This window comes from Furipterus horrens, unplaced genomic scaffold, assembly GCF_987537825.1.
Source record: "Furipterus horrens unplaced genomic scaffold, mFurHor1.1.pri manual_scaffold_7, whole genome shotgun sequence".
NCBI lineage: Eukaryota > Metazoa > Chordata > Mammalia > Chiroptera > Furipteridae > Furipterus > Furipterus horrens.
In genome coordinates, this window is record NW_028327177.1 from 9,805,893 (window position 1) to 9,830,712 (window position 24,820).

Genomic DNA, 24,820 nt, shown 5'->3' on the forward strand with positions numbered 1-24,820 from the left:
CACTGCCTGGCCCCGAAGACATTGAAGTGTTCATGTGGGCTCCCTTGTAGAAAAACCCTTATTTAGCACCAGAAGTCAGTCAAGGCAGCTTTCCTGAGCCCTTCTTCCAGTTATTCTGGGAATCCCTCTAGAGACTTGGCACCTGCGTATTTCTCTAATATCTTGGATAACTGGGTTCCAACATACCCAACAGCTCCCTCTACTTCAAGAAGGGTAGCACAGGTAGGCAAGGCCCCTGCTTTGTGAAGGAGCCATTATGGCTACCATACAAGAAAGGGAAGAAAGACTGGACTGGCTGAGTCCTCTCCAGAGTTCTTCAGGGACAGGAGGCAGTTGCACGTTTCAGAGCTGGAATTTAGCAGGTGGACACCTGGGACATGTTGAGGTAGAAAGTCTCAGGGAGCTGGCTGTTTATGAATTCCTCTGTGTCTTCTCCTGGCCTTTTGCCAAGCTCGTTAGCTCCATGGTAGCCTGGCAAGTGAATTTTACCCTTCAGCTCCCCGTAGTGCACCCTATCTGTCTGGTCTGGAGCTGAACCAGACACACCATTGAACCCAGAGTTTCCGTTGCAATGCGCTGGCTTCTAAATCCCTGCAGTCTGTTGAAGCACACACAATTTGTGGACCTCATCTTTGTCATTTAGAGTAGCAACCATTTAGTTCATGGGACAATTTAAAGGACTTTGAGTTCCCTTGGTTGTAAGTTGCCATGGGTAAGGGAAGTCATTTTCCCCAATTCAAAATAGCCATCTGTTAACTACTATTTTTAGATGGAAGCAACTACATTTTTTTCAAAAACCAAGATAAATTCAAGTTGTCCATGGTATGTCTAGTGAAGAGCTATAATCGAGGGTTTTATGTTCCATGAATGCCTTGAAAATTAAGGTTTAGTGAAAAGGATGGGATTGTTCGGGGGCTGGGGGGAGACCATGGAGAAGAAAGACAGCATTCCCCTCTGTTAACTTGAGCTTGGAACGAAGGAGAAAGCACTCATCCTTAACCCAAACCTCTCCCGTTGGAAAGTGATTTATGCTCCGATGAAATAGACAGGAAAGGGTGGGGCTCCTGGGTTTACGAAATTTCATTTCATTCAAACAATAACAGCAACGTGAAACACGAGTTGTCTAGGGTCATAGTCCAATTGCCTCTGAGTAAGTAGGTTCCCAACATGCTATTCTTCAAAATCCCCAACCTGCTTCCTTGTGCCTGTTTTGAATTTCCTCTTCTCTAACTTACATTTATATCCTGCCTGTTACAAGCTGGCAAGAACAATCACTAGCATTATCTGTTTCCTTTCAGATCCTGGTGTAATTCATTTACCTTCTTCCCACGGCCTTTTCCCCCTTGCTATCCAACCAGACTGTCTTTAAAGATGAAGGCAGGAGAGAGGGTGCACCTTTGGACTTTATTTAAAACAAAAAACAAAAGGCAAGGCTATTTTGTCCTGAGCATAGGGAAGGTGTGTAGTAAATTTACTCATGAATTTGTTCATTCCATCAAGAATATACTGAGAGGATACTATGTATCGGCCATGTGCAGGCAGTAGCAGAGAAATGAAGAACGAGATGTGGTCTCTTCCTTGAGAAACTCACTGCCTAGTAGACAACACAAACACCCTAGGCACTTAGACACTAGGGCAATGGGAATAAGCTTAGCTAAAAGTACATTTTCAGAATTTAGGGTAAAGAAGGAGGAAAGGATAATGTATGTTGATTTGGTCTGATTGAGATTCTCAAGGCATTCTCATTACTAATAATAATGTTTTTTCTTTTTTTCACTACTCAGCTTTCCTGGGTATATGCGTATATACAACCTATTTTAAAAAGGGCTTCACAATACATGGTTTTATCACCTAGTTTACAACTTAAATACATTGGGAACAATTTTTCTTTCTCTATAGTTAAAATAACTGGTTGGTATGGAAAAAACATACCTGATTAAGCACTTTTATTGCAGATATTTATTTATTTATTTATTTATTTATTTATATTTGAAGATTTTATTTTTAGAGAGAGGGGAAGGGAGGGAGAGAGAAAGAGGAAGAGAAACGATGTGCAAGAGAAACACCCCCAACCAGGGACCTGGCCCGCAACCAAGGCATGTGCCCTGACCGGGAATCAAACCGGTGACCTTTAGGTTTGTGGGATGACACCCAACCCACTGAGTCATACCAGTCAGGGCTGTTGGGGAAATTTAGATGTTTTTTTCCAAGGAAACTATTCTTTTTACAATGCCTTGAGGAAAAAAGGGTGTCCTTGTCTTCCATGGTTTTCTATAGAAACGTGCCCTTTGACGTGGCTTTTTAACTTGCTTCCATGTGCCCATTGAATCATCAATCAAATAATCCACTTTATTGTTTCTGCTCTCTCCTGTTTGCTTTCTGTCTCTACCGGGTCGCCCTGGCCACAGGAACCCTCTGTTCCTCCAGCATCAGCATCCCGTCCTTCACCTCTAGTATCTGCCCTTCCCCTCTCGTTGGCTACCCGTACACATCCTTGCATTCCGTTTCTAGATGCTGCCTCAATTGATGGTGATCAACTCTACCTACTCAAAGCTTTATCCTCAGTTCCACATTAGATTAGATTTTAATAATCTGAAGATAGAATTTCATTTTTAAAGGAAAATGTGAAGAAGAAGCTCTTGGTAGAGTTACATGTATCAAGAAACATAGGACTTGGGCAGAATGGAGTTATGGCTGAATTCTTTTTAAGTAGTTTTTGGAGAGGGCAGGGCAAGGGTGCATATTCGGTCCAGGCACACCTCATTTATTGTGCTTTGCTTTATTGTGCTTCACAGATATTGCATTATTTTACAAATCAAGGGTAGGACCTTTCTCCTACAGAAAGATTGTGGCTCACAAAAGGCTGAAATGATGGTTAACATTTTTTAGAAACAAAATATTTTTAATTAAGGCATATATATTGTTTTAGACATAAGGCTAATAATACATATGTAATAGACTACAGTATAGTGTAAACATAACTTTTATATGCACCGGGAAGCCAAAAAAATGTGTGTGACCCGCTTTATTGCAATATTTGCTTTACTGCAGTGGCCTGGAACCAAACCTGCAATATCTCTGAGGTATGCCTGTAGGGAAGGAATGTCAGGGACCATTATAGAAATCTATTCACTACTTCAAGGCAACTAACAAATGATCATCTCTCGGGATGTTGGAGTGACAGACTTTACAGGTCATGAAATTTGCATGACAAACGTGGCGTGCAAATGTTGAGTAATATTGACTTTGTGTAGCAAGGCAGGTGCCAGCCAGCGATAGAGCGGTACATGCAGATGGCATTAATTCTGGAGTGCTGGAAGCCGTGAGGTGTTCATCTGTCACATGGCCATCGCAACCCTATAGAAACGTCAGAGGGAAGCCACGACGCCGACCATGGCAGCATTTACACATAGAACTCCTCTGGGGCGGCCAGATGTCATGGAACACAGACCCACAGTTCTCTGTGCCTTTCATACTCCCAGTTCCGTCTGTGGAAGGGGGTGGGCAGCACAACGGGACCCCAGCATGCAGGTTCCTCCATTCATACAGCAGGTTTTGTTCAGCCCTCACTGCCCTGGATTCTCCTGGGTGGCACAAACTCAAAAGGCTGATGCTGAAGTGTAGGCTCCTCCTGGGACCAAAGGCTGTCATCTCTGAGGGCCAGGTCTCCCCTGGAAGAGCACCCACAGCTACTGTCATTGTTCCCAGAACATTCAGGCAGGCTGCACTGGGGACTCCCTCCAGCTGAGGATGGCAGGGCTTCTCATCCCACCAATAATGTGCTGTTAAAGAACAAGAAGTCAGCCGAGTAAATGTAAAGATCTAATGGACTGCATTGAACAATTCATGAGTCAGACGGCGTCCCATCTAGTAAGTGGAGAGGCACCCTGAGAAGCCGTACAAAATAAAAAAGCTTTTGTAGGCAGCAACTAGATGGGGCAAGGAAAGTTATTAGCAAAAGGAAAAAAAGGTGATTTTTTTCAGGCAGGGTCACTTTTTTTTTTTTTTTTTTTAAGGGCAGCAGGGCACTTAAGGATGTTAATCTGGAAATGCCAGGCTGATTGTTTAAAATTCCACTCCTGAGAGGGGCTGAAACTGCAGTCAGGTTGACGGTTAAGTCTTGGTGGAAACTGACATGAGTTAACTCCATTTTGGGCCTGTCATTGTTTCTTATTAACGGTATGAAGGACTCCCCAAAGGCGAAGCAAGGCTTTTGAAGGACCATCACAATTTGCCCAAAGATGAACAGTGCCTACAGCTCTGAGGATGTGACTCATTTTACTAATACTAGGGGGAAGGAAGAGGAGTAAAAAGCATGGTGGAGCTGGAAAGTGAGTGTGAGGGGAGAAACCTAGCTCACCAGCTATTGGACGGGCCCTCCGCCAGGCGTTCTGCGCGCTGCAGCGGAGGCCTTGGGGGACATCGAGGAGAGGGGCTGGTGCGGGATGCTGACGCGCCAAATCCCGAAGGCAGGGAGGGAATCAGGTGGCAAACTCACAGCACCCGCGCTGTCATTTCCCGGACCCGCCCCCACGGCCAACAGCAGCAGTTAATCACACTGCCTGATCTCAACCAGCATTCCTCACCTGAATCAGAGACAGCAATGACCATTTTCTCGGGTCTCCTAGGAATGTCACCTAACTAGTCCCACCACGGATGCACAAGAGAAGTTAATCTGTTATAACCGCTGTCTTAGGGCACTGGGCCTGAGTTCTCTGAGGAACCCCAAATGCAGCAATTCGACAATCCTTCTCAGCGGATGATGCTAAGCAGCGACCATCTATCCCAGCAGGTTGGTGAGCAACGTGACGTTTATTTGCCAACCTGGACCACTTGGCAACCTTAGGAGAAATGAGGAAAGACTATAAAAAGAGTAGAAAATACGTTTTCTACTAGAGAGTCACTTTTGGCACAACCCTCAAGTGGAACAGGAAGAAAAAAAGAAGCTGGGAACCACAATAAATTTTTCTCATAACACTGCCCTAGATTTTTAGATACTGCAGTAAGCAGAATTCTAAAAGGATCCCCAAGATTCTTTGTACAAGGCAGAGTCCCTTCCCCTGGAGGGTGGGCAGGACTTGAGAGTATGATGGGATTTCACTCCTGTGATTGCATTGCCATGCCAGTGACTCCCAGGTTGAATGGCAGGGACTATCCCTCAACAAAGAGGCCTTTCCTCAAGGGGGGCATTTTGGGAATAGTGCCTGAGAATCTCCAAAACTTTTAACAGAGCCCCTACTAACAGAGCCACCAAAGTGAGACTGTTTAGTCCAGCAATCCCATCCATACTAACTAGAGCTAAGAATCAAGAATCATTCCAAATCACAGCAGTGTTGCCAAAACTTATTTCACAGTGTCTACCCACTGACAGAAATCAGTGTTCAAGGTGGTGGTAACTAGTCTGTGTTAGGGACTTTGCATACATTTCCTTTTGTTTCTTCGTCCATCCATAACTACTTTCTATATCCTGTGAAGCAGGTATTGTTACGCTCATTTTATAGGTGAGGGAAGTAATCCATGGGAAAATTAAATGACTTGCCCAAACTTGCCTAGCTCTTAAGTCATAGAGCAAGGATTTGAACCCGGGTCTCTCTGACTGTCAACCTGAGCCTCTTACTGATGTTCGTGGGTGGGTTCAGAGTTCTACACCTTCAAGATTTGACCACAGGGCAAAGGCATCACTATAGAAAGTCTGATGCATGTAGAAATCCTGCAGCCTTGCCACTTCAGCCGTATAGCTTAAGAAAACTGGTCTCCAAGGACTTTTATTTTTTAGGAAAGTCCTGATCAGTCATTTCTCAAATTATAACAGCAGTATATTAATATCACCAGAGCCACACCTGTTCAGGGCAGTTTTAGCTGTTCTTTTAAAAAAGAGTATCATTTTTGTTATATTGAAAATTGAGAGCATGTACCATATCTGAAGCTGCATGCTACTTCCTAGATGCTATGATTCTAAGAACTTAGTGAAGATAAAAAACCTATACATTTGTTTTCTTCTATAGAATCTAGAAAGTTTGCGTGCTCTAATGCTGGGTGTTTTGGCACACGTTGTTTCCTGACAGTCTCTGAGAAGAATCTTAGGAATCCTTTTACCCAGCACCGATGCTCTAGCTCCCACCGCATTTTCTGCTCTGCCTCTAGCCGCAGCTCTTGCTGTTTGCTCCATGCCGAGGTGTTGTACTGGCTCCTGGATAACAGCTGCACCTCTTTCTGTAGGTTAGCCATCTCAGATACAAATCTCTGGATACTCAGCGACTGGTAGGGCACAAAGAGGGGACGCAGCTGTTACCCAAGTTTAGGATTTTATGTGAATAGTAAACATAGTTTGTGGAAATCATCTACCTGTTCATAGTTTTTCTTCTGATACTGCTTAATTAGCTCCATTTGCCTCAATTCTGTTTCTATTTGCTGAAAGTAAATGTGGAAGTAATACAGATCAGTGGGTGACAGAAAGAATCCCACGTGAGAGCCATAGTTCCCACTTGCTACTGGGCTCTCCCTCCATCCAGCTCACTGACCCTGAAAGAGCAAAGCCCCCTGCACAGTCCCATGGAAGAGACAGACGGGCAACTGGAACCAGACCCTGGCAGCTCATGAGAAACCAAACATTTACACAGCACTATCTTGGCTGGAAAAAGAGAGTCCCCCCCAAGGCAGTCTGCCCACTTCCTGGGTATGGCTGTCATTGTCAGAGAACACAGGGGCTGTCAGCGCCCGGACACCATGCGCCCGTCACCACTGCCTGCCTGGATCTCCACCAGTTACTAAGAAAGTGCGGGGAGACAGCTGGTTTCTCATACAACCTTGATCCTCTCTATATTCTGTGCATTATTTGCTTTAGTGCTGGATCTGGAGCACGCCCGACATTACTAGGTATCCGCGGCCTTTTCTCAGGGGCGCTCACGTCACTTACACCACCTCCCAGCCCCGGCTCCCAGCCGGCGGCTCAGCCCGCGCGGCCCACGGACTGACTGCTGCTGATTGGCCTGCGGGAGCCGCCTGACCGAGCCGGCCAATCAGAAGCGCTCTCCCAGGAATGCGGCTTCAAGTGTGGCCCAAGCGGAACCTGGAACTGCGGTGGGGCGGCTGTGGGGCCACGTGCGCACAGTGGGGATCCTGCGGAGCTCCCATAGACACGACTGGCCACGACCCGTGTTCTTTCGCTAAAGTCCCCTCTGATCTCTAGTCGGCTTATGCAGCTCATCCCTGGTGTGTCCACCCGAGTCTCTTTTGTCACGACTGGTACAAACTGGTGATTAGGAGGATAGAAGCAAGTTCACGTCACTCATCTAGTGACCCACGACAGGTATTTAACCTTGTTGAGAATTAGTTTCCTCCTATGTAAAATGAGACTACTAAATACCTACCAAGTGTTTTTGTACATGATAAGTTCCGAAAACCCAAAACATTGATTATATTGTTTTTATGGTTGTTGAATTTCCTACTCTTTAGGAACTCACAACCCTCATCACACAGGGCCTTTTGTTAAGGCTACTTTTTCTTCCTATTCTGCTACTAGAATGTAAACTGCTTGTCAACAGAGATATGCCCATATGCCTTTTTAGTCTTCGGTGGCACAATCCCTTCACTTGGTCTGATATTGGTAAATTTAACCTACAGAAACAGTAGTAGGACAGAGTTTATGAAATTCATGGGATTTATAGCACAGAAAACCTCTGCAGTTAGGTGATGATTTTTATGATGCAACAGGGGTGTACTGGGTATTTTAGAAAGCTGTCATGTACCAGCTCTGTGAGCTGAGGCAGATCTTGAACTCTCTTGAGCTTCGTGAGAAAAATTATAGGACTCACCAGGTGCCAGGCACTTTTGAAGTTCACATATATATATTTTTTAACTTACTGTTTTTAGAGAGAGAGGGAGTGAGAAAAACATCAATTTATTGTTCCGTTTATTTGTGGTTGATTCTTATATGTGCCCTGATCGGGATTGAACCTGCAACCTTGGAGTATCGGGACAATGCTCCAACCAACTGAACCCCATGGCCAGAGCTGAAGCTCATATTAATGTTAGTTAGATAGGACAAGGGTCTCAAGGTCTGGGTGGTTCTTACTAAATGCTGTCCTTGCTGAATGTTTAAATGTATTTTGCAGAAACAGCTGTAACCAGATGAGTTTGAGGGAACCAACATAAGTGTAGCCAACTGCAAAGAAGAAATCAATGTGTCATTAATCAAATAGTATATTTAAGCAAGAGCCCTGGCTGGTTTGGCTCAGTGGATTGAGCATCGGCCTGCGAGCTAAGTGTCGCTGGTTCGATCTTCCAGTCAGGGCACATCAGAGAAGGAAAACTCTGACTCCAAAAAACCTCCGCTGCCTTGCGGCATACCTCTTCAGGGGAAAGGCTAAGGGAGTAAACCCCGACAGAAAATACGGAGCCGGAGTCCCTAAGGCGGTTTGACGTTGTAGTCAACACCGGCAACTCCTGCGGCGCACCTGAAGCCAAGCTGTATTGACTCCGTCTTTCCCTTGGACCCTTCAGCTGCGAAGAGAGGGGGGGTCTGCTGCATGGGCAACAGCAGACCCTCCATATCACCCTGCCCAGGCTCTGTAGCTTCAGCTTCACTGGAGAGGACACTCCAGCGTCATCGCAAGATGTCGATTCAACACGGGAGGAGACAGATACCGTGTCACTCCCGAGTCGGACTGCACAGCCATTCTCGGCGGTGCAGATAGACTCTTAAGAAGCTACACCATCGTCTCTCGAGACGGAAGGCTGCCGACGATTTGCTTTAGTTGACAAGTGGAGCTTAATTTGGGCCTTTTGAGTCTTGATTTTCTCATTGCTACTGTTCAGTAGCTTTTCTAGCTCCGTAAGTTTCTGCCGCAGCTCCCGGTTGGTACGGGATACTTCCACTGATCGGAAGTTGGCTTCATCAAGAGCTTTCTTCAGCTGTGGAACACGAGGGAAAATCAGAACATTGTTACTTTCCATTTGGTAAGAAAAGCCTATGTGTGTGGGTGGCTTTGCCCCTATATTTTGTTTCCTTTAAACCATTCTTTTAAAAGGGAGGGTAAGTGAGGCAATCAATAATGATGTCTGATTAAATAGATTAGTGGAGGAACACTCTTAAGTGATTTTCATAACTTTTAACACTAAAGAACACAATCTTTCTTAGGACAGAGAAATAAGGTAAATATAATTTCAACATTTGCTCTTTTAAGAGCATGGCTTTGATGTCAGACCTCAGTTCAAATCTCAGCTCACCACTTATGAGCCAAGTACAGTAGTCCCTCTCTATATCGCGGTTCACTTATCGTGGCCTCACTATATTGTGGGATTTAAAAAAATATTATATTTAATTATTTATCACGGATTTTTCGCTATATTGCAGGATTTTGCAGTACTGTATACATATGTTGTTAAAGTTACATAAATTTAAGAGTGTAGAATATGTCTAAGAACATAAGTAGTGCTTATAAAAGTGTGGAAAAGGTTAATAAGGGAGAGGGAAAGGTTAATAAGGGACTGGGAACGGTTTATAAGTGTGTGGGAAGGGTTTATAAAGCCTTAATATATATATAAACACTAAAATAAATGTAAGATTTCTACTTCGCGGATTTTCACCTATCGGGGGTGGGGGGGGTGGGGGTGTCTAGAACGTAATACCCGAGATAAGGGAGGGAATACTGTAATTCTTGATAATTAACTTCCCTAAGACTCAGGTTTATCACTGGAGAAGAGTATGAATAGCCTGTCTCATAGCATTCATATAACAGTTAAATAAGATGAAGTTTAGAAAGAATGAAGAGCCTGGCACAAAGCTGCTCTGTGATCATTACCACACTTTAAATTTTTCTCTTCCTTTCTGTCACTTGTGACCCCCATGTCTGTAGAAGTGAAAATAAATTATATGGTAGTTTACTATAAATATTTGTCAGTTATTGACTATCATTGCATGTATTTTATAGTATTGTCGTTTGTTTTTAAAGAAACTTGTCTAGTGGAAAACTAGCATAGTGCTTAGTGTTAAAAACAAGAGGCCCAAATCACTTACACTACGTCACCAAACCAAGACTTAATTACAGTTTCAGCTCTCCCAGAAATGGACTCTTGATCTAGTCAATCAGAATCACCTGATGATCAAGCTGGATAATCTTCCTGGTAGACCCCTGCTATCCCCTAAAAGATAGTAACTTTGCAATAACCAACCTGCTTTTTTGCTAAGCATAAATTCCTTGTTCCCGCTCTTCTCTTCTCATTTTGTACAGCTCTTTGTAGCTTTCTATCTGCTAGATTGGACGTTGCCCGATTTGAATTGAGCTCAAGTCAACTCTTAAAAGATAAACTAAGGCATATTAAAAATTGTAACAGTTCTGGTGTCAGAAGAGGGAACTGAAGGAGACCCCTGATAGCCCCCAGAAGCAATAAGCAACCAGGCCAAGTTACCCATTGAGCCCCTTGAGCTCCCCGTTTTCTCGATGCACCGGGAGGTCACAGGCATGGGTGAGCCCCTCTCAGTCCTAGCTCCGCAGCTTTTGCGTCATGAGCTTCCTGGCTTCACTGGAGCACTTCTACTTAAGCTGGACGTGAGTCCACCGTGAGGCCTCAGGTGACTAAAACTTTGTTTTAAGGCTGAACAAGCAAGTTAACCTCAGCAAAGATAATCTTGAATCACAGTGGCCAAGTGGAGACCTTTTAGCTAGGTAAGCTTAGCGGTTACAAGGTGCTCCAAAGAAAAAGGGGTCTCAGCCTAGCACTCACCATAAAGGGTAGAAGGAACATTATTTCCCCTCGTCTATGGCTTCTGGTGACTAGGATGAGACCCAGCGGGACCCCCACTCACTCCAGTGCCTACAGACAGGATCCTGGGAAAACTGGCAGAAGCCGGAAATGGGTGAGAATTCTTGACCAAAGTCAGCTATCCCAGATCTCTATCTGTGGTGCCTGGCTCAAGAGAGGAAGGTAAAACTTCACACTGTCCCTTCCTTTCCAAATTCAGATTGATAGGCAAAAAACATCTGTAAGAATTAGATCTTTGAATTGGGACTCCCGAATTTGCTTTCAGGTATCCATTGGCTGTTAACCCTTTCGCACCCAGGCTCAGCTATTGGCTCCTTGTTTGTCTCATTTTGTGTCCCGAGAACTGGGCTTGGCCGCTGTCAGGCTGGGGGATCACAAAATACAGCGACACAAAAATGTGGGTTCCACGCTACTTGCGGCTGGATAGGGCTGGACAGGAACGTGGCTGTACTCCATTTGCTGCTTGGGTCTTAGTGACTGATGCTGTATCTAAGAGGAATTGTCCTGCTTGCTTTTTTTTTGGTGTATCTGCATTTTGGAGGGTAGTACCTTTTGCACCCCCTTCAGGTGTATTTACTGTTTGTCCTGTCCTGGCTGAAATCAGGAAAAATATTTGAAAGGAGGTTTTTTTAAAGTGGTTCTACAGTCAGAATTGGAACCTGATATTCAGAGCCTGATAGGAACATTTTTTAGGCCTTCCCTCCCCTCAGCTAAAGTGAAACTACATAACCAGAGAGAGAGAAGAATATCCTGAAGCCTTTGTGGAAGGACTTACTAAAACATTCCACAGACACACTGCTCTAAATCTAGAACACAGGATATTTTTTGATTTCCATTTTAGTTGAAGGTATAAAAATAATGCAGTTGGATGGGTGGGTCAGCCTCCATATCATCAGGTTTTAACCCAATTTTTTGAGAAGTTAAAACAACTGTAAATGTCTTGTTTACAAATGGATGTTTACAAATGGAGTCAAGAACCGAAATGCGACAAAAACAGAAATGCTCTCTAGACACAAGTCCAAGCCTACCCCTCCTTTATACCAACCCCAGTGCCTCCCCATTCATCTCAAAAGGGTTGCAGATATTGTAGAAGGTCTAGACTTAGGAAACAAAAGTCCTTCCTGGTAGAATTTGCATTCTTTCTCTGCTTTTGGAGATGTAAACATTCTATCTCATCTTCTCCGGAACCGAGGCAATTCTTATCAGAAGGAGAAAAAAAAAAAAACAGAAACAAAACCTGAAGCCTTGGTGGAAGAAAATATCTTAAAACTCTCTTTCACAAATATTGTAACAAGGTTTAGCCACCTGAGCAGGTAACCTTAACTTCCTTCTCTTGCCAGAAACACAAAACTCACTAGTTTATAGAAGAACAGTTGGATCCAAGTTGTAGCACTGTAGCTGTTTCATAGCTAAAATTTAAAAATGAAAGTATCTCCATTTGTGTCTCTGCCTGTTGTTTATATATGTCTATATATGTATGTTATAAATGTGTGGGTTTTTTTTTCCCCCTACCTCTGGATGTATTGCCAAAACTAATCTGCAAAGACTTGCATTTTACTGGTTTAAAGAAAATCAAGCACTTATATAAATCAAGTATAATTTGAGAAATGTAGAAGCTAACATGATCTAGGATAATCTTTGGTAATTAAAAGCTAGTTTAATTAAAACAGGTATGTCTTCAGAGTTACCAGAATTAATTTTTTTTTTTTTTAATCTTCACCTGAGGACATTTTTTCATTGCTTTCAGGGAGAGAGACAAACATTGCCTCCCACACCCGTCCAGACTAGGGACCTAAGCACCAGAACAGGGATCAAACCCACAACCTAGGTATATGCCCAGACTGGGAATTGAACCTGCAACCCTTTGGCTATGGGACGAAGCTCCAACCAACTGAGCCACATGGGCCAGGGCAGAATTAAATATTTTTATTCTGCTTAGATTTACTAAAGGTCAAATCAACTCCTGTTATTTCTTACAGAATTTGTCAGCAAGAAATAGAAGATGATGGTTAACTGTTCAGATTACTCATGAACAGTTCATGAGCTATTAAACATAATTGTTAAGAATAGTGAATTAAATCGATGTAAGAAAAAAGTTGATAAATGAACATCTCAACAATCATTTATACTTTAGGGTATGTCTACTTAAAAGTTTCCAAATCTTTTTTGGTAACTTTAAACCTTAAAATTACACCGAGATAGTTTAAATGATGGATATTCATTGAATTGGTAGATGATTTTCAAATAAGATAAAATACTGAAACATTACTGAATACATGTTTATCCACCTCTGTTTTCTTTTCCAGAGGAACTAAAGATGTTTTGTGGCAAGACTCTACCTCTAGAAAATATAGTGTATTTCTCAATTTGCCAATCCACAGAATTCTAGTGTAGACCACAACTGCTTAATTTTTAGTTTTCACTAGAAATGAAGGATTCTAAGGGTTAAGAATTCTAATCAACATATGTAATGAAAATGACTTAGAAATAATAAGGGTAAAAGGAAAAAACTGTGTATGAAAGTAAAATAATTGTTCCAGGAGGAGAAAGAAGAAAAGCATAGGACAAAATTTAGATGAATATTAAAGACAGTTGCAGGTTTGTGGAAAGGAAAGTTATGTGTTTCATGCTGGCTAAGAGTGGAAATGATTTAAGTTTTTAAGGAATGCCTTTTAATATCAAAAGTACACTGGTTCAAAATTAGGATTTGGTTTTTTCTCTCAGTGTAAATACAAAGATTTCTTGGACTATTGTTCTGGTCTTAAGAGACTATGAGAGGTCTTTGTTTGTTTGTTTGTTTTTAAACTTTTTGGCTAATCTACCTGGAAAGCAGAGATTCTGTGTCATAACAATACTGTGCTTCCCACTGTCTTTATCAGGTCTTAGAACACTTAAGAAAACCAGTCTTCTCAATATTATCATAAGAGCTAAGTTTTGTTCACAATTATGTAACCTTCTGTATTTGCCTTTAAAATCTTATATTGTTGGAGTGGTATCAGCATCATGGCAGAGTGGGAAGACTCCTTTGTATTTCCTCTTAAATCTACAACTAGACAAACATTTATAATCCAGAAAAGGTTCCTCTGCTCAGTACGCTAGCATGCCTGAGCTGTTCTTGCATCAGCATTTCTGAAGGTGGGCATATTAGAGGGTCCACGTGAGGCAGGACGGGGAAAGGACAGAGACAGTGCCCAGAGACGGGGGTCCCTGGCTGCTGTAGCTGAGCCTGTGTCTCCCACACTGTGACCAGCAGAGGGTACAAGGGGCAGAAGCAGCATCGGCACCTGAGAATCCAGCTCCCTCCTCTGATTGATCTGATCATCTAAATAGGTATAGAAAAAGCACTTGACAAGATAAAACATACAATTATGATAAACTCTCAGTAAAGTGGGTGTAGAAAGACTGTATCTCAATTTAATAAAGGCCATATATGACAAACCCTCAGCTGATATCATACTCAATGGTAAAAAACTGAAAGCTTTCCTCTAAGATCAGGCAAGACATGAATGCCCAGTCTTGCCACTGTTACTCAACACAGTACTGGAAGTCCTAGTCAGAGCAATCTGGTAAGAAATAGAAAGTATCCTAATTGGAAAGGAAGAAGTATAACTGTCAATATTTGTGGATAACTTGATTTATATATATATAAAACCCTAAATACTCCACCAAAAAACTATTAGGAAAAAAAAATACAGTAAAGTTGCTGGATATAAAAATCAATATACAAATACCTATTATATTTCTATGACCCTGGCTGGTTTGGCTCAGTGGATTGAGCGTCGGCCTGCGAGCTAAGTGTCGCTGGTTCGATCTTCCAGTCAGGGCACATCAGAGAAGGAAAACTCTGATTCCAAAAAACCTCCGCTGCCTTGCGGCATACCTCTTCAGGGGAAAGGCTAAGGGAGTAAACCCCGACAGAAAATCCGGAGCCGGAGTCCCTAAGGCGGTTTGACGTTGTAGTCAACACCGGCAACTCCTGCGGCGCACCTGAAGCCAAGCTGTATTGACTCCGTCTTTCCCTTGGACCCTTCAGCTGCGAAGAGAGGGGGGGTCTGCTGCATGGGCAACAGCAGACCCTCCATATCACCCTGCCCAGGCTCTGTAGCTTCAGCTTCACTGGAGAGGACACTCCAGCGTCATCGCAAGATGTCGATTCAACATGGGAGGAGACAGATACCGTGTCACTCCCGAGTCGGACTGCACAGCCATTCTCGGCGGTGCAGATAGACTCTTAAGAAGCTACACCATCGTCTCTCGAGACGGACGGCTGCCGAGATATTAATATTTACATTCTCTTTATAACCAGGAAGACAAAATAGAGATGTATAAAGAAAAAAACTTTTTTCTACTTTGAGTTTTACTCAGTCCCCTGAGGGAACTAATGTTAATGGCCTGATACATGTCTTTTCATGTCTGTCTCCTTCCTCACCCATCTAAAAGCATACATACAGACAGACAGGGTGTTTAATTTGCTCACTGTGAATGAAATAGAATGACATCACAGTATTTTTCTGAACAATTATATAGCTATTATCATACCTACATATCAGTAAATATGAAAATAAACTTTCCCCCATATCTGCCTTTCTATTATACCTCCATCACCACCCCCAGCCCCACACAAACACACAGATACATAGAGAAAATCCAGATTTACAATCATAGTGATTCCTTCCATACTTTTCTCCATTTTCAAATAAATTATATATAAATATGTAAAAAAAAATATACATGCACACAAAGATTTTTGTTATTGTCTAATTTACAGAAATGAGATGAATTATACCCATTTCTTTACATATGGTTTTCTCAGAAATATCTCCAGGACGTTCCTCCAAGCCAACTGATATGACAGCTATTTAAGTGTCTGCATAACATGGTGCGGCCATGCTATGGGCACATTTGTTTCTATTGTAGTCACTCTAAACATAACTAAAATAAACTGCTCTATTTAATATTCTTGTACGTATGAGCTTATATATTTATTCTTTTTCCAAATGGAAATGAATTTCTGCGTAAAGAGAGCCAAACGCTTTTGTTATTGAAGAAAGTTTATACAATCTGCCATTACTGTCAATAGAACATGAATTATGTGACTCGGTTATAACAACAAAAACACGCTAGTGTTTTTGCTAAAAGTGAGAAAAATAAATTCTATAGATTAGCTATATAATCATTTATAAGTGATGTATGTCTTTATTATTTATCCCAACATCATCAGCCTCTCTTGGACATCTTTGATATTTTTCCAACTTTTAGTCACACAAAATATATAACTTTTCATGTATCTCTTGACTTTTTGTTATAAAGGTGTATTAAGGTAGGAGGAGACAGCATGGTATTTAACAGTGTGTTAGCTTGTTTTGTAACTTTAATTATTTAGACATCTGGTAAGTGGGTCTCCACTTATTCTCTTGTTCAGGCCCTGCAGTGTTCATGAGGGACTGATCCACTTCAGGCTCCAGACTATGTTCATCTACTAATTTGTTTCTTCTTCATTCATTCAACACACGTTTGCTTGACATTTTCTATGAGCCAGATATTTGACTAATTTTAACCATTCCACAAACATTTGAGTGCTAAGGACTAGACACCCAAAAGATATGAATGAAATTCTGATCTAATTATAATTGGAAGGAGTTCAGTCCAATGAAAAAAAAAAAAAGATTAAGAAAACAGAAATAATTCAAGCATTTTGGTAAGAGTTTAATGAAAGTTCGTGCAAGGTGCAGTGAGCACACAAAGGAGAGGAAACTTCAGTCTTCAGAAGCATCTTTATAGAGGAGCAAGTGACATTTTAGGGAGCACTTACTGGCTGAGTTTGGCTGAGGGCTGGCACTAGGTCCCCCCAAAATTTATAATATGTATTACACACATAAATACTTATTTATAACATACTACTAATAGGTAATATATTTGGATTATGATATATAAAATATAATTTACATGTAATTATGATCTAATTTTATTTAAGTATATAACATATTATATAAATTGATAATATATACATGATCTATAATATACATAGATTTGAGACCATAAAATAATAATAAACAGAAAGTAAAGCATTTGCTCTTAGAGTCTTATCACTCTGTTAAAATACTGATGAGACCCATGGAGAAGGACAGGGATTTTAGGGGGTGAGGGAAGGATAGGACCGAAGAAATCAACAACTTGAAGAAAAGGACACTCACTGCAGGATTTCAGACCTGTGGGTTGATTATGGCAGGAGCTCAAATCTCTTGGATAAGAAACAAAGCTTCTGCCCATGCTGGCAAAATGCAGATGAGGCCCAAGCCATAAGCTGAGGAACTTGCCTTAGTTGCTTGTTCCAGCCGTTGAGAAGATTCACCCTCAAGTAAACCTCAGCAGAGGTCGGGGAGACCAGCGTCATGTTACCCCATCACCTCATGCTTTTCTAGCCAAGGCTTTCCAACGCTCCATCCGACCCTGCAGATGGTTTGAGATGCTGCCAGCACACACAGGAAAGAGCATTTGCCTCTGGGTGTTTTCCTGAGCCCACTACCTCAGTCCAGAATATTCTCCAAAGCTGTTATGCCCACAGCACCTAACTCTCTCACGCCCCCACTGCTCAGTGATCTCACTTGCCCAAGGTGACAGCCAAGATTACCGGGAAAAGGCCTGCTCTGGTGATGAGCAAACCACAAAGGGGGAAATGGAAGCTTCTGGTCAATTCTCCTCACCAGAGGTGATTTTTCTGTACCCCTCCCTGCAAGAATTAGACTTCCCCACCTGCATAGACAGAAGGAAACAAGCTGTGAAAATCACAGGAGACTGAAATCCCTTCGTCCACTAGTCCAGTAGAGTTTTTGAGCTTTGAGTAACATTATAGAAAACATTAAATGGATCTAGAGGAAATCCAAATGAAATCAATGATGAAAATTCAACTAGAAAATCTAAGCCAATAATTGGATTTTCCTCAATTGCAATGAGGGCTCTACACATTCTGGCTTGAATTCTTTTCCTCTCTTTGCATGGACAGCAAAGGAGGATGTTGTTCAACCTACAAACAAAAGAAATTGAGAGCGGGCCATCAGGAGGCTAAGGGCAGCTGCTCCAATAAAAATGTAGAGTTCCTTGCTCAGTTCCAGTCCTGAGCCTATTTTCAAACTCAGAGCACATTGCCTGAGGGAGGTGATGCGTCCTCAGGAGGGGGGCCCTGTGACACTATGGCAGACATGTATGGCAATGATTTCTCTGGTCCTTTCCCAAAGAGACCTGTGGTCATTAACTCAGGTAATCCTGCCCCAGGGAAAAGCATTCCAAATATTTCAAAGACTGTTAGACACAGGGTTCAAGCTCTCATTGATTTTGCTTTATAGAAATGTACTTTCAACAAATATATGTGGAATATATGAATGTTGTCTGATAAATGATATTTCTATAAATATGGCCTCATGTTTATATGTAACTTACATGTAAATATGTCGTCGTCGTCGTCGGCAGCCGTCCGTCTCGAGAGACGATGGTGTAGCTTCTTAAGAGTCTATCTGCACCGCCAAGAATGGCTGTGCAGTCCGACTCGGGAGTGACATGGTATCTGTCTCCTCCCGTGTTGAATCGACATCTTGTGATGACGCTGAAGCTACAGAGCCTGGGCAGGGTAATATGGAGGGTCTGCTGTTGCCCATGCAGCAGACCCCCCCTCTCTTCGCAGCTGAAGGGTCCAAGGGAAAGACGGAGTCAATACAGCTTGGCTTCAGGTGCGCCGCAGGAGTTGCCGGTGTTGACTACAACGTCAAACCGCCTTAGGGACTCCGGCTCCGGATTTTCTGTCGGGGTTTACTCCCTTAGCCTTTCCCCTGAAGAGGTATGCCGCAAGGCAGCGGAGGTTTTTTGGAGTCAGAGTTTTCCTTCTCTGATGTGCCCTGACTGGAAGATCGAACCAGCGACACTTAGCTCGCAGGCCGACGCTCAATCCACTGAGCTAAACCAGCCAGGGCATATGTAAATATGTAAACATTATATAATACACATATCCTTTGACATTTATTGAGAGTTTACTGTGTGTAAGGCACTGTTCTAAAGTGTGCGAACTCATCTAATCCTTAGAACGACCCCGTGAGATGAGAATTTAATTATATTTTTTAGAGGAGGGGAATATAGTGCTTTGTACAGATGAGGAAACAGGCACAGAAAAGTTAGTGAACCACGAGCATATGGACAATGACTGGTAAAACTGGGTTTCAAACTAAGGCGCTCTAGCTCCAGGAGTGTCTACTCTTTCAGTGTGAAGTAAATCAACCAAAGGAGGAAGGGCATTATTCTCCTAGTTCTTTTTCTCCTTATGTTCTTAACGTTTGCTTCCAGTCCATCAGGGTTTATTTGTGTGTATGTGTGCATGTGTGTGTGTGTGTGAGACAGGATGAAACCCCCAAAGATTCTGAACTTGTCCATTCATAGCCCCAGAGAATTATTTTTATCAACAATAGTAAGACAAACCCACAAGCAAGTGTTCAGCAAAATATGTGTCTGGGGGATTTTCAGATATTTCTAGTGAATCATAGGCCTACAGGTGTCAGGCAGGTGACTTAAGCGAATGGAACAGCTGGGTGGAGACTGTGGCAAATGGGGTGCTCACACCTGTCTGAAAGGGGCAGCTGCTCACCTCCAGTAGCAGAATGATCCAGTGTAGGCAGACCTTCCCTTTTTTTTCCCAAGAAAATCCAGAAATGTAGATAAGATCTCCTGACTTTTAAACATTAGTGATTTTTTGTTAAGAAATATTAGTTTCACTTAACCAGTTTTCACAGCTGAATGTTCTATAAAAACTTTACAGATTGTACATTTATATATATTTCAAACTACTGAACAAAAAAGTAGGCCCCACAGATGGAAAAATACTGCACCAGCCAGTCCAAGGTAAAGGCAGATTTGCATACTGTATAGCTCTCCACGCAGCTGGGAGGTGGTCAGTTCTAAGAATAAGCTTCAAAACTACAAAAATAAGGTTTTTATTTTATTTCACTCTTCATACATTCAAGATGATTGCAAGCTCAGAAGCCTAACTAGTAATAGGCATCTGTAATCAAGAATCGGTCCCCACTCCTGAAAGGAATGGGGCTGCCTATTTATACAGGGCACCCTTGGACACCAAACCGTACTCAGAATGTTGTGTAGAAGTGAAAGCAGAGGCCAAGAACATTAAACATCAAATATAAGGTAGTTTTTTTTTTTATCTAAAAAAGGAGTGTCTGCATTTAATAGTGTGTCAAAAAATTTTAATTTATTAAATAAAATATATTCTAAGTGAACCTAAAAATTATACTTCATAAACATGAAATACTTTTTTTTGGTGTGATACATCAATCATATCTGAAAATATAAAGTATTTCTCATCCAGCAACAAGAAGCATTGTCATAATTTTTTCAAAAGGGTCAGAGAAACTACTTAAATCCCACTAAGACTAACTTATAACTTGGCTATTCATACTTAAACTCTTCAGTGATTCACTAACACTGCAAAACAAGCTTTCTTCTAGAGCGACAGTGGTTTCTTCATGTTAACTGAGTCGTCGTCGGCGGCGGCAGCCGTCCGTCTCGAGAGACGATGGCGTAGCTTCCCGAGAGTCTATCTGCACCGCCGAGAATGGCTGTGCAGTCCGACTCGGGAGTGACAATCCCTGCCGCACTTGGTACAGGTGAAGGCAGATGGCTGTTGTTGCTGCTGTTGACGCTGCTTCCGCCTCGATCTTTTCTGGACCGCCTCCTCGTTGCGCGCAGCCTCCGCGCGTGACGTACCTTGCCTGACCGCGAGCCTCCAGGCTAGGCGGTCGTCTGCTTGAACTTCCCATGTGTTGAGATTGATGGAGCATTGTGTCATGTCCTTTTTGCAGATGTCTTTGAACCGCAGTTTTGGGCGCCCTGTCATCCTCTTGCCTTCTGCTAGCTCGCCGTAGAGGAGGTCTTTGGGGATACGGCCTGCATCCATTCTTTTGACATGGCCGAGCCACCTGAGGCGTCTCTCGCTAAGAACTGCATGCAAACTGCTCATGTTGGCTCGCTTCAGCACCTCGGTGTTGGGGACCTTATCCTGCCAGGCGACATGCAGGACGCGTCGCAGGCACCTCATGTGGAAGCTGTTGAGTTTCCTTTCGTGCCTTGCGTAGGTGGTCCACGTCTCGCTGCCATAGAGGAGAGTGCTGAGTACGCAGGCTTGGTAGATGCGCAGTCTGGTTTTCTCAGTGAGGCTGGAATTGTTCCACGCTCGCCGGTTCAGTCTGGCCATAACTGTGGCTGCCCTGGCGATTCTCCGGTTGACCTCCAGGTCGACTGACAGAGAGCTCGAGATGGTGGACCCGAGGTAAGTGAAATCGTTGACAACCTCCAGGGTGTATCCGTCGATGGTGATGCATGGGGGAGTCCCCGTGCCTTGAGCCATAACGTTCGTCTTCGTCAGGCTGATGGCTAGTCCGAACTCCTTGCATGCGTGGGAAAGGCAAGTGACTAGCTGCTGGAGTCCCTTTTTGGAGTGTGATGTCAAGGCTGCGTCGTCGGTGAAGAGCATCTCACAGATGAGCACCTCTTTGACTTTGGTCTTGGCTCATAGACGGGCCAGGTTGTAGAGCTTGCCATCGGATCTGGTGTGAATGAAGACACCCTCGCTGCAGTCCTTAAAGGCGTATTGGAGGAGCATGGAGAAGAAGATTCCGAACAGCGTAGGTGCGAGGACGCAGCCCTGCTTTACTCCGCTGCTGACTGGGAAGGCCTCAGAGGTTGCGCCGTTGTAGGACACCATGCTGTGCATGTTGTCGTGAAAGGACATGACCACAGCAAGCAGATGTGGTGGACAGCCAATCTTCCGTAGCAAGCTGAAGAGACCGCTTCGACTGACCAGATCAAACGCCTTCGTGAGGTCGATAAAGGCGAGGTAGAGTGGTTTATGCTGCTCGTGACACTTCTCCTGCAGCTGGCGTAGGGAGAAGATCATGTCCACTGTTGATCGGCCAGCTCTGAAGCCACACTGGGACTCTGGGTAGACGCGGGAAGCAAGGGTCTGCAGGCGGGCAAGAGCGACCCGGGCGAATACTTTGCCGATGACGCTGAGGAGAGAGATGCCCCAGTAGTTGTTGCAGTCGCTGCGGTCTCCTTTGTTCTTGTACATGGTGATAATGTTGGCGTCTCTCATATCCTGGGGGATGTAACCCTCCTTCCAGCAGAGACAGAGTAGATGGTGGAGCGGCTGTAGCAGGACTGGTTTCCCGCTCTTTAGGATTTCTGGAGGGATTCCGTCGCTTCCTGGTGCTTTCCCGCAAGCGAGGCGGTCGATGGCTTTGCCGAGCTCTGCCGCAGTAGGTGGGGTGTCTAGCTCCTCCATGACTGGTAGGTCTGGGATGGCGTTAAGAGCAGTGTCTGTTACGGTGTTCTTCGTTGCGTACAGCTCGAGGTAGTGCTCGGTCCACCGCCGCATTTGCTGTTCCTGGTCAGTGATGACCTCACCTGTCTTGGACTTAAGGGGGGCGATCTTGGAGGGGATTGGGCCTGTTGCCTTCTTGATACCCTCATACATTCCTCGTGCGTTGCCTATATCGGCGGCTTCCTGGATGCTTCTGCACAGGTTTAGCCAATAGGTGTTGGCACAGTGGCGGGCGGTCTTCTGGACTTTGTTCCTGGCAGCCCGTAGAGCTTGAAGTGTACTGGGAGTGGGCGTGACCTTGTAAGCCAGTAGGGCCTTCCTCTTAGCCTCGATCACGGGTTCCATTTCTTCCCAGTGAGCCTCGTACCAGTCAGCGTTCTTCCGCTCTTTCTTCCCGTAAGCAATAATGGCGGAGTTGTATATGGCGACGTGGAGACGTGACCAATTGGATTCGATAATGTCGTCTGCCTCCATTCCCTTGCTGAGTGCATCTTCCATCCTGTTGATGAATTGCTGGGTCTTAACTGGGTTGCTGGCACAACTGGTGTTGATGCGTGGGCGACCCTTCATCTTGGAGTGGCGCAACCTCTTCGACATTATGCGCACCTTGCTTACCACGAGGGCATGGTCCGTGTCGCAGTCTGCACTGTGGTAGCTGCGGGTGAGGAGGGTGCTGCCAATATCCGTTCTTCTGGTGATGACGAGGTCAAGCTGGTGCCAGTGGCGGGAGCGGGGGTGTCTCCATGACACCTGGTGGATCTCTTTGCACTTGAAGAATGTGTTTGTCACGCACAGGCCGTGGTGACACAAAAGCTCAAGCAGTCGCTGACCATTCTCATTGATCTTTCCTCTCCCAAAGTTTCCGAGGCAGGTGGGCCAGGCCATGTGGTCGGCTCCTACTCTTGCGTTGAAGTCTCCAAGGAGATAAAGAGCGTTACTTCTGGGGGTCTTGGATAACGCTTCGTCCAGTGCATGGTAGAACTGTTCTTTCTCTTCGGTGGTGGCGCAGAGGGTTGGGGCATACGCGCTAAGAATGCTGACTGGGCCGAAAGTTGTTGACAATCGGAGGGTAAGTAATCTCTCTGTGCCTCCTGTGGGTGGCTCTATGGAGTTAACAAGTGTGTTCTTCACAGCGAACCCAACACCGTGCTGTCTTGGTTGGTCCGGAGACTTCCCTTGCCAGTAGAAGGTGTAGTTGGTTTCTCTGATAGTTCCGTTGTCGGCCAACCGGGTCTCCTGTAGAGCCGCAATGTCGATGTTTAGTCGTGCCAGTTCCCTGTCGATGACGGCGGTTTTCCTGGCACCATTGATCCATGGAAAGTCTGCAGTAAGTCCGGGACACATGGTCCTGATGTTCCAGCTAGCGAGGCGAAGAGCTGGAGGCTTCTTTCTTGTTTTTTGCTTGGAATTGCCTGATGCGAGTGTTTTGTGGCTCACTTTTCGAGAGACGCCTCTCTGATCCCCACGCACCCAGTGGGGCAGGCGAGCCATGGCGAGACGGCACCTAATTGGCTGGGGGCTGCCCAGCTTGAGGCGGGCAGTAGCTGTCCAGTGAGGTGCGATGACCTCTCCCACCGTCAGAGGAGACCCCTGGCGCTCGTTTCCTTCGCCAATCGGATGAGCTTATAACCGGTATCTGTCTCCTCCCGTGTTGAGTCGACATCTTGCAATGACGCTGGAGTGTCCTCTCCAGTGAAGCTACAAAGCCTGGGCAGGGTGATATGGAGGGCCAGCTGTTGCCCATGCAGCAGACCCCCCCCTCTCTTCGCAGCTGAAGGATCCAAGGGGAAAGACAGAGTCAATACAGCTTGGCTTCAGGTGCGCCGCAGGAGTTGCCGGTGTTGACTACAACGTCAAACCGCCTTAGGGACTCTGGCTCCGGATTTTCTGTCGGGGTTTACTCCCTTAGCCTTTCCCCTGAAGAGGTATGCCGCAAGGCAGCGGAGGTTTTTTGGAATCAGAGTTTTCCTTCTCTGATTAACTGAGTAAGACCTAGATATATATATATTTTAAAAGATTTTCTTTATTTGTTTTTAGAGAGAGGGGAAGGGAGGGAGAAAGAGAGGGAGAGTAACATCCATGTGTGAGAAATACATCAATTGGTTGCCTCTCACACGCCCCTCACTGGGGTCCTGGCCCACAACCCAGGCATGAACCTTGACTGGGAATTGAACTGGTGACCTTTGGGTTTGCAGGTTGGCACTCAAGCCACTAAGCCTTACCAGCCAGGACAGAGCCAGTCATATTTTTAAAAAAGGAAAATCAATTGATTTTCCATAAATCCGAAGCGTACTTTAGTTTGGGGTATGTTCATCAGTGGATTTTTCATCAGAAATATCCTAAAAGATAAGTCTTACTTTTGATTTAGATAGCTTTACCTTCTTGTAGACAAAGGCACATCTCACATCTTTCTATATCTCTATTTGGGGCAGAGGAGCTGAGGATCTCTGAGGACCTCTAGTACCTTTTTAGAGTCTGTTCTAGAAGAAAAAAATAGAAAACATTATTCCAGACTTTTGTGCCACCCCAAACCAGCAAAACACACTTCTCTTTTTCATACAGTGCAAGCCAAAGATTTAAAAAAATTAGAGCTTCTAAGAGCAGTCTAGAGCTCACCATTATACTTTCATACTTGCATGCATATTAAGTATAAAATAATGATGTTTGGCCAAAGGAGCT

The 24,820-nt window shown here is 44.1% G+C and overlaps 1 long non-coding RNA gene across 1 annotated transcript in view; it reads right to left on the reverse strand.

Moving 5' to 3' along the window:
* Nucleotides 1-3,502: 3,502 nt before the first annotated feature.
* Nucleotides 3,503-24,820, reverse strand: part of LOC150004007 (uncharacterized) — a 29,170-nt gene continuing 7,852 nt past the window's right edge. The window contains exons 2-3 of the long non-coding RNA XR_016512264.1: nucleotides 24,520-24,621; nucleotides 3,503-3,782 (exon numbers count right to left, since the gene is read on the reverse strand). This is a non-coding gene — a long non-coding RNA (uncharacterized LOC150004007). The remainder of the gene's footprint in view (nucleotides 3,783-24,519; nucleotides 24,622-24,820) is intronic.